Below are 11,070 nucleotides of genomic sequence, written 5' to 3'. Positions count from 1 at the left end.
GTTAATAAAATACTTGAAGTAACACAACTTCCCAGTCCTACATTGGCAAAATTGCAATTAAATGAAATGAATGCGCACATCAGGCTAACAATACATATAAATACTTTACTTTGAGCATATAACATAGTGTAGAGTATCATATTTGTGTTTGTATGCAGTCATTTCTCATGTATGGCAACACACTGACTGTGTTTGTGCACTCTCGCATGCAGCTCTGGATTGTTCTCCTTCAACACGATGCAGTGAAATGGATTATAAGTTAATTGTATAACCGTCCTCACCCTGAGCCACAATATAGGTTGTTTATTTCCACTTCCCTTTTGATAGCTGCAGCCCATTGGAGCGTTTCCTAAAACAAATACTGCCCCCAGTGGTTGCAGGCAAAATGCACCTTTACGCCATTATTATAATAATGAACGAACAGCTTATTTTATGGAATACACAGCTTTGTTGTCACCGTTAAAACAATAATTCATATTAATAAATGGGCTTAAGGTTGTGGAATGGTCATGGTTAAAAAAATAACAACATCCGTCCATCTCAACGTCTTCCTGACTTTATGGCTACGACATCACCTGACTTGCTCCATTGCTCCCGTCATAATTGCCCAGGGCCACTAGAGGTCGCCTGACAATAAAACGTAATGGGTCGTAATAAACTGATGCACAGACGACCTGTGGGGTCGTTGTTTGTTGGTGTTTTGTGTAAGTATTGTGTAAACCTCATGTGAATTATTGAGCAGAGTTGTTGGTATTCATTGAGCACAACAATCAATTTGTCATGATTTGTTTGGTTATTTGCTGATTGTAATTAATTTGGTTGTGATTTATTTGTCATTAGTTCTCATTTGTTTTACCGACGATGCATTTTTTATTTATTTGACTTTGTTTCAGTTTGTTATGTTGCTGTTTTATCACTGATTAGCACTGAAGGGGACGCTATCGAAACCAAACACCGACTGTTTCAGAGACACGTTGTGCTTGTTTTTAAACACAAATTCCTGCTGTTGACAAACTAAATCTCCCATGTTGCTTTGCTTGTGTAACCCAGGTGATCTCCTGCAGCTCTCTCCCACAATCCCTTTCTGTTGACCCAGCCCAGGTCTTTTCATTACCGCCGTGCTTCCTTTTGTGTCGGCCTGTCTGTGGAAAGTGCGAGTGAAACCTTTGGCACCGGGGCAAATAATCTGCAACTCCAAACTACATTCTTCAGGCCGTTCAGCCTAGCAACAGGCCTCATCACCATCTGTTCACCTAAACCGGTCCGCGCCGTCATTAGCTGCCGCCTTTGTGCGTATTCCATCACCTGTGAGGGGAAGGGGCGAGACGGAGAGGGCCTGACAACTGTCTTAATTTTATTTTTTTTTGTCGACACAAGATAAACTGTCCTTATTAAAAACCCCAGCCTGCCCACCGCCGCCATCACCCGCCGTCACCCCCGGTTTTATAAGAATATTCATCGTGCAATATCACAAGATTAGTCTGTGGAGAATTTGACAAATACGAGGTGCTTTCGCGGGAAAATATTTTGGCACATTTTTCTTGATGTGAAAATGATTGCATTAAGAAGAAGACGGCTTTTTTTTTTTTTTCTGCCTTCGCGGGTGGCGCCATTAGTAGAAAAGGGTGAACATGTTGCTCAGGGAAAAAAACACTAGTATGATTTGTCTTTTTGGTGATAGACAAGTTGAGATGTGCATCATTAGCTTCGCCGCTGCGTAATGACCTTGTAATCACTTCAAACGGCGGTCTGGCTCTCGAGGTGTGTACCGCGGTTCCACCGTTCACGAAGCCTCCCCGCCCTTAATTCTTCTCAACAAGAATCATTACTTAATCTCGGCCACCAAACAGCTCTTTCCCAACAACGTCAGCTCATATTGGGGCTGTAATCACTAGACCAAGGCCACCGTGGCTGCCGCCGCCGCGTCCCTGCGGTGCTATCATGGGAAAAGACAAAACCAGGGCTTATCTCTCGGTGCACGGATATGACAGGAGAGGAAGAGGGGGACTTTACTCAGAGCTTTGTCTCATATCCTGATTGTGTTCACGCTCCCTGAGTTGCTGGGGTGAGCATCTACCTGAAACCAAACCAAACAGGTTAGTGCCTGGGGGGGGGGGGGGGGGATTGCGGGGAGCGTCGAGGGGAGTCTGGCTAAACTCAACATCCACACGGACAAAGAGGAAGTGGGGGGGCGAAAAAAACATTTGAGGCCAGATAATGCCCGCGCTGAGCTCCATTAGGATTGAGGTATTATCCCCTGGTTGACTTTGGCTATGAGAAAATGTGCCCCCCCTCCTCCCTTGCTTTGCTGTTTCCCACTCATAACAGACCTGTTGGCCATCGAGGTTTATCAAGCTCACAAATCTAAACAGGACAGGGGCCCTGACCGGGAGAGGGCCTTGTACACAGGAAGGGCCCTAATTCTCCCTGGATTAGAGAGCAAGTTGCAATTTAGACAGCTGCTCGCTTGTAAACCCCCTGTTTGTCGTGTCCACGCCGAATCCTGTAATGTGGAACGATGCTTCACTTTTAATTATTACATGTCTGATTGGCCCAGTGAAGTCATGACGTGGTGACATCACTGTTTCATGGGCCAGAATAACTGGTCCCTAGTGGTGACTTCACTGCAGACACCTTGTGATCGAACTGCCGCAAGTGCAAGATCACTGTTCGGTAATTCATCCCTTTGATAAAGAGCTGCCCAATAACATGCACTGAATAAATAGAGATCTTCAATCTGCACACATAGAGTATGAGGCCTACTTTCTTTTCTACTGTTGTCACATTGGCAAATTGCTGTAAATTCTGCTTTTTAAAAAGTATATATTTGAAAGTAAAATAACAAAACATGCTTAAAGATATAATATATATGGTTCGGCATATTCAGAGCTCAGCAAAAATACACAAAGTAGATAATCGAAGATAATTGATGAACTGTCTCATGTAAGTTCAGGTACACAGATTCAGACGATTAGGAAAATCACAATTTCATGATTAATAAAAAAAGAATTAAGTCAATTCAGAATATTGTTTTCAACTTGAATAAAAAATAAAAAAAATATATGATTAAAATCTAAATTGTGGAGGTAAACCAGTATACAGCAGGCAAAATATACAGTATTGTTGACTTTAGATGGGAAAATGGTTCAAAGACCAAAGTGCATCCCAAACAATAGCAGCAAGTCCTACTCCTTTCATTCACTCATTTTAATAGATGCTACATGACAGTGGTGACATTAACCTGGATCACTGAACCACTGCAGCATCCCTGTCTCTGGAGGAGGGAAGCATGCTTTGTGTGTCTGTGTGTTCTGACAAAGTAAACCAGGTGTAGAAACAGCAACAAGACAAAACATCTTAACCGCCTTGTAAATGGAAATCACACAAAATACGTGCTTCTGTTCCAAGGGTTGATATAGCTCGTAATGCGATGCACTGTTTGTCAAGGGACAATGGAAATTCTATTACCGCTAAGGTGCATTTTCCCGCAATAAAACTAAAAGTAATCTTTCTCCGAGCGGCTCGGTTCCTCAATATTTACAGTGCAGAGGGCTGGTAAACATGTTTTCATCCCGGATGAATCAAAAGATGCCGATGTGTTCATGTAATAAACATGGCGAGGCGTGCGCGTCCATACTGTGCAGACCCGTGCTGCTGATTTCAGGTTGTGTCATTGTGCTAAGCTTCCTCCCCGTGATGGAAATGAGCGGCGGTGATATCAACCTGAATGATTAAGCTTCCTCACGTGTTGCAGAGGATTGCAGCAGTCACTTTGTAATTGCGGAGGCAGGACGAAACACAGAATGCAGATGTCGCTTTTAATCAGCTGTTAAGGAGGGGCAGCCCCACCTTAATGTCAAGGTAAGCACGCTTTGATGGCTGAATTAATTCTTAATCTGTCGGTACGGCGCTGCCAACACGGACCGGGACTTGTTGGGGTGAGGCGAGTGGGTGCGGGGGTTTACTTCCTTTGACTTCTGAGCGATTTCCTGAAGGCATGCAAAACACATTCAAGACTTCTGTTGCTGATCCAAATCAGCTCCTTTTTTTTTGGTTCCTCTCAGACATTGTGCCTCACAGCTACGTACGGGCGACTTCTTTCAATTGATTCATTCTGCTGTAAATTGGTCATAATGTGTGACTATCTCAAGAAGCCAATTGCACGGGGAGGAAAAAAAAAAAAAAAAGGCTCCCAACCGCAGTAGTGTGGACACAAGTTTCGCCATAAAGTTGAGAAAAAGAAGAAAAAGCTTTGTTTTTTTCGACTCTGCTATCGTATAGCTTTCATACGGACTACAATGCATTTACCGCCTTTGTTTTTCTCTGTTCTCTCTCATTTTATCCCTCATTTCATAAATTAAAAAGTCCTCAAACATCAGCAACAAAGTAATGCAGGGGTCGAACTTCAGTTTTCTGGAAACTTGTAATTATTCATGCCCATTAACTGGCAATATTTCTATTTCTCGACAATTATTCATCAAGTATATTTAGTTATTTGTCAGATGAAGATTTCACATATATATGAACCCATACTATTTGATTAATACGTGTGTCCATTAAAGACGGCATCAGTAAAAGAAGTAATGAAATTAACTATCAATTAAAAAATTAATTATTCCTATTGATTAGGTTCAGTTATTGTTTTAACTCAAACCACCTGGTAAATGATTCCATTGGCTACAGTCAGTCAAATTAGGACGTTATTAGAAGTTAATCTCCATTTTCCATAAGTTGCTGTCACATTTTCTGAAGCACATCTGACCCTGTGAAACATCAGATCGGAATCGGCCCAAAATTTTGAAATGATATTCGGATTCGGGGTCAGGTTCAAAAAAATTGAATTCCCCTTAGGCTTGGGTCAGGCTCCGTCAGGTCCAGACAGAAATTTCCGTCCCGCGTCACACACTCGTCAGGAATGGAGAAAAAAACAACAACAACACGATACAGCTGGTCTGAAATAAATGTGTCTTATATGCTTACATCGCTTTAAAATAGTTTATTGCAGCCCCCTTATCAGTTATGGTTACTACAGCAACTGTCCCTGTAATACAGACAAACACTATGATCACATTCACATTAGTATATGTTGCCCCCCCCCCCTTGTATCTGCTGAAGAATGCTGTTGTTAGCGTCTCTTTTCCAGAATAATGTCAGTAATGTCTGTGTCTGTGTCCTCTGCGCTGCACAATAACCTTAGAGTGAACCACCATGCATTGCAGAGGTCACACTTAATGCTACGTGGTTAGCGGTAGCTTGTTAGTAGCCTGATCCAGTTAGAGCCGCAACAAAGCCGCACACATTTCCCAAAGAAGAGGAATTACAACCGTAATCGTTCTTGTCATTTGCACAGCAATTTTACTCCTGAATGCCTCGTTTTAGGGAGGAATTAATAATAAGAGAAAAAAAAAAATCTCATATGAGTTTCAGGTGCCGCGGAGTTCGCCCTTTTCCCACTCATCCTTGCCTGCAGCCCTTCAACGCTCTCTCACTCCCTCTCTGGGTTTTCTTATTATCAGTTAATAATTCTTTCTCATTCAAGCAAATTAGAGAAACTTGACTGTGTTAGAGCAAGTCCAGTGCGGAGCTGCAGGCAGAGATGAGGCTAAATGGCAGAAATTCCCCCCAGAGCAAGGAGCGCATGAAGCACAACATTGTGTCCACCACAAAAGCCGCTCTGTAGTTTTGATCCCCTCTAATTTAATTAGCCCAAGAGGTAGTGCATTAATTTGCCAGGAATTCTTCTGATGCAGAAAGCCGCCCCCGGTGCATGGAGGGAGAGACGGGAAGAAGAACCTTCCTTATTGCTTTTGTGCAGTCGAAGACGGGGGGGGGGGAATTTTCTTCCATCTTGTGTGCCGTGGTGCAGCGGGCTCTGATAGGATTGATCTCGATCAACATTCGCGTGTAATTCCGGGGACTTTTCTCTGTCATTACAAGAAAAAAAAGCTCATAGCAATTTAATGTTATTCCTTTTCTAAGTCGATTGAGTCGCTCTCCGTCCTCTCGGCAACACACATTAAGGACCGCAGCTTTCACAAAGAATTAAAGATCAACTGCAGCAGCACAGAAGCGCTTATGTCCAATTGTTCCATCATCTCTTAAATTTTTATGCAACCTTTTGCAATTTACACTGACTGGCAACCACACTGTTATTATCTGCAGTGCAAAATTCCTCATATGAACAATAAGATATCATGATATACATTTTTTTTTGTATTGTAGTTTCATTTACCGAGGATCTTTTGCTTTATAGTTTATAATTATATTGTATTGGATGGACAACATGACAGCCCCCCCCAAAATTAAGGTTATAAACCCTGCCTCCTCCATGTTGGTGGATGGGGCATGGACCCAATTAAAGTACACGTCCAACAGTTTGTTCTCAAAGGTGGTTTAATCCTGCTGATGCGTTCAAGTCTACATGTTCCTGATACATTTGGTTTTAATTGCATATTGCGACTAATAATAATTTAGGTTTTAGAAAAGTAACTTAAGTAACTTCAAATGTAAAGTACTTAAAATATGAAATACACATTATAATCATGCATTAGCATATAAAATGCATGTCATGGATATTGTAGATGTTGTAGAACATTAGTATTGTATAAAAACACAGATACTTGACATAATGAGTTATTATTGATTGTGTGTTTTGCAGAATACTCTTTTTTTTTGGCAGTTTGACAGTGCTGAGCTTCTTCTTTTCCTCTTTCCTCATTTGTTGAATATTTGAAATCCAGCTTGATGCACACTGCCCCCCCCCCCCCCCCCCCCCCCCCCTGTAAGAACATGGCTACATAGCACCACCAGGTCAAACACTTAGCACATATGATGCCTTTAATGAGAACAGGCTTTTCATCCTTTACATTTGGTGAGTACTCTCTCGGTTGTCGTTAAGATTGACCTCTAACTATAGGTGAAAAGTGGAATAAAGGCCATTGCTTCCCTATTGTATCTCCCAGGTGTCATCCACCATCAGTGACATACGTTTTATGGTCACATCTTGAAAAGTGATCCTCAAATCTACGAGCATAATGCCTCTAATTTTCACATTTCATTTAGGCCAACTAATCACTATCACAGCCATTTTCATTTGAATGGAAAAAAAAACTGAGAATCTCATGCTTTTTGGGATTTAATTATCATGCAGTGTTCTTGATAAGTGAAGATTGGGGCTATTTGATAATATTAATTTTTGGAGCTATCGCACACAGCTCCTTTGATAATCTTTCATCTTGAGACACTTTCTTGTGTGATTATACTAAATTGAAGAGGCCTACACCATAGTCATTAAAGAATCACTTCTCATTTCGTAATTAGTCTGCTTCCACCGGTCCACTAAAGAATACCAGGCTGAAGTACATAGTTTTACAAGAGTTGTCTGTACTCCTTTCTTCCGTGACTTCTTCTTGCAGTATTAGTTGTATTTCGGTGAGTCAGTCCCATCTCAGGTGGTTTAGTCCATGACAGTTGCCTAATTAAACTATGCCAAAGGGTTTATGTTGAAATCGCTGCTCTCCGAACACAGGAGACTTATTGTACACATGTGGTCACACATTAACTGCTGACATTCACACCGTAAAGCCAGATAATGCATTGCCTGTTTTGGTGACGAGGAGAGTCACAGGTCAGAGGGTTGAACTCTGACCCTCGGCAGTTGCACGGTCAGGCCACAGACACGGCGCTGTCCTAATGATCCCGTGTTTGAAGATGGGTCAGTCATTATCGCTCATCTCACCTTGAGTTCAATCCTCTTCATTGGTCAGGCTGTGGAGCGCATGTCGGAGCGAAGCAGCATAAAAGCCTTTATAAAAAACTCAATAAGTGCATTTTAACTGTTTCTCTTCTTACATAACAAGCTGAATTCAGAAGTAATTGTCAAGATTTTAATTATCTTAAACATCAGAATAACTTTAGGTGTATTTCCTTGTTCTGGTTATCCTGCCGACATGCATTCAGTACATCAGTCATGTTTGCATGGCCACGCCTTTCTCTCTACTGGACACACCCACAGGAATTGACCTTATCCCATTTGCCAAAACTAGTGTAATGTCTATTTTAAACATTCCCATTTGTAAAAGTTACCGACTGCCGGACACGGAACCCTGAAGCTCGGTCGCCCCTGCAGCACAAAGAGCTGCTCACCTGTTTATCCTGAGTTCAGTCTTCTTGACATGTGTGCGCCGCAGACAGAGACATTCATTTGAACTGCCTCAAATCTTAGGGAGCTCCAAAACTCACCTGAAACTTTCCACTCTGTCAGATTTCCTCTCGTCTTCATCAGATGGGAAGGGACTACAGAGGAGAGCAACATGTAGACCTTTGAGTGATCCACTCTGATACTTCATCCATAATTCAGAGCGCACAGAACTCAGGTTAACCGGCATGTGTTGCATTTGTTTTGCCCGCGAGCAACGTTGTTTTCACTTTCCCCCCCGAGCAAGAAATCCCTGCTCTGATGTGTCCCCTTTTTTTCCCCTCCACCCTGTCTCCTTAGGTACATTTTCCACCACGGAGAGGTAAAAGCATGGGCAAGATGTTTTATACTTGCATTACAAGTGTACAGCACAGGGGCTCGACAGGATTAATAATTCAACCGGAGTGTGTTTGAACAGGTACGGAAATAATCCTTCAGCAAAGTGAGAGTGGATATATACTCCCTCCTCTCCCCCCCACCCCTCGTTTTCCTCTGGTCGGTCTCAGAAACAACGTGGAAGTGCAGAGAGGTCTCTAAACATATCACCCGGGCCAGATGAAATATTAAAGGTTATTGGTTAGCGTGAGAGTGTGCTCCTCGAACGTCTCCCGTGCTGAGACAAGCAGGTAAACTTAACTTCCCTTGCAGAGGAGACAGGTTGAGATATCTGACACTGGTAAATATTACATGAAAGTGTGTGTTAGCCGAGGGGCAGGTGAGCGGATTGTACAGACCCACAGTCTCCTTTACCTTTCAACAGCATAAATCTTTTTTACTTTTATGTGATCAGGAATGATTTCCTACGTGCACATGGTGTTCTTCAGTACTTTTGTACATGAGGTCTGTACAGATACACTGTAAATCAGATACACACACACACACACACACACACACACACACACACACACACACACTCTCTCTCGGCTGCACAATGTGAAAAGTTACAATCTCGTCCTGGTATCCACTGATAAGCTTATATTGCTTCATAGGAGCAATTTTAAAGAATAAGAATAATGGACAGAGACATGCAGGAAAGGGCAAAGTTAATATCAAATTGGCCAAAGCAGCTTTAGAAGTTGTTTTGAACAGATACTACAAGGTACAGTGTTCAGGTCCTGCAGATATAACACCAAAAAACACCAAATAAATGATATAATATAGCCTATACATATATGACACTGAAGTATTAAGCTAAATATACTGTGATATGCAAATAGATTTCTGTATTGTAGCTTATAAAATATATGTTATGGTATTTTATTGTCTAGATTTATATTGATTTTGTCCTATTCTTGGATCATCAATCGATGAAGTGCACCAACCTGTATGAAGGCGCTATATGAATAAAGTTTGAATAATTTATTTGACTGAAATGAACAGAAAGGATTTTAAAAAAGCAGTAAAAGTGTAAAAATAACATTTAAAACTGACTCATAATATACAGGTAGTGTGTCATATTAATATGTTTGTATCACTGTCTTGGTGACACTACAAGACACAAAGAATTAAGCCTTTCAAAGACTCTCAATGTGCATGTGTCTTTGCACTGGATGGGATGTGAGATGATGGCTGTAGAGGTGAGGCACTGCCGACGGGCAGGTGAGGGGTTATGAGGCTAACAATTAATGATCATATTATATATAACATTATGTCAGAACTTCTCAAAAAGGGTATTGTCCACCAGTCCCCCTTCGTTGCCTCTGGTATCTGGATTAACTTCCAGTATCGCTTTCCCAGTATGTATGTGACACTAATGTAGACACTAACGGTTTCATTGCAAATAAACATGAGCATAGACACAGATATTATATCTGAGTCCTGTGAGTAACAGTGAACATGGAGCAGGCAACTAAACTCACTCACCCACTTTAACCTCTGTTTTTAGCCCCGGGCGTAATTGCAGACCCCAGGAAAGGACAGAAAGGGGGTTGAGGGGTAGGGGGGGGCTCGGGAGGGGGGGGCTATGGAGGCAGCAGTCTCACGGCGGCCGCGGGCTGGTTGGAGTGAGGGCGGGGGGGCTGGGGGTGAGGGGATAATTAAGCACGCACGGTGACAGCTGCAGCAGGTCCCGAGCAAAAGGCCTGAACTCCACTGAGCTGAATTAATGGCATCAGTGGAGCCCGGCAGCACCGCCACCGCCGTTAACATTTGATCATTAATTATTAGCCTTTTGACGGAGCCGGGCCTCATAACCCCTCACCTGCCCGTCGGCAAGGCCTCACCTGTACAGCCAATCTCACATCGCGCACACAATCCACAGATATATGAACACACAGAGATTTTAATTCGAGCCGCTCAAATGATAAAAAGTCAGGACAGAATAACCACAACATATTTTACCGCACATTTATGTTTGGATGTCACTTACATCATTTTGTGACCTAAATCCCGAATACCAGAATTAAAACATTTTTATTTCATGTTTTTTTTCTTCGCCATTGTCCCCAGTTGGTCGCTTCCTGTTTTATTCCCGTCTCGTCAGATGCTTGCTGGGTCCTAACCCCTCACACGCTGCTATAATTGCACAAATTACATAATTGTTGCGGATGAATAATATAACCTCACATTTTCCCAAAGGGGGGTTGCTAGACGCACAATTGTCACTCCACAACACACACACCTAACAGAGGTGACACCGATACCGACGCTTGGACATCAACTTCCTCCTGGTCTGCATTTGTGGTAAAATAGAAGTGTCCCTCTTTCTGCAGCTACACAAGGGAAAACATACATTTATTTGAACCTTTTCTGCATGTTTATTTAGTCTTTTTTGACGTTTTTGAATCGTTAGGTGTCAGAAGTGGTTTGTTCGGATCTCAGAAAAGGAATTTTCTGCTGTGTCTCTGTATGGAGTCAGTACATCCTCGCCATTT

The sequence above is a fragment of the Hippoglossus hippoglossus genome, chromosome 2 (assembly GCF_009819705.1).
Source record: "Hippoglossus hippoglossus isolate fHipHip1 chromosome 2, fHipHip1.pri, whole genome shotgun sequence".
Classification (NCBI taxonomy): domain Eukaryota; kingdom Metazoa; phylum Chordata; class Actinopteri; order Pleuronectiformes; family Pleuronectidae; genus Hippoglossus; species Hippoglossus hippoglossus.
Note: the sequence above shows the minus strand (reverse complement) of the source record.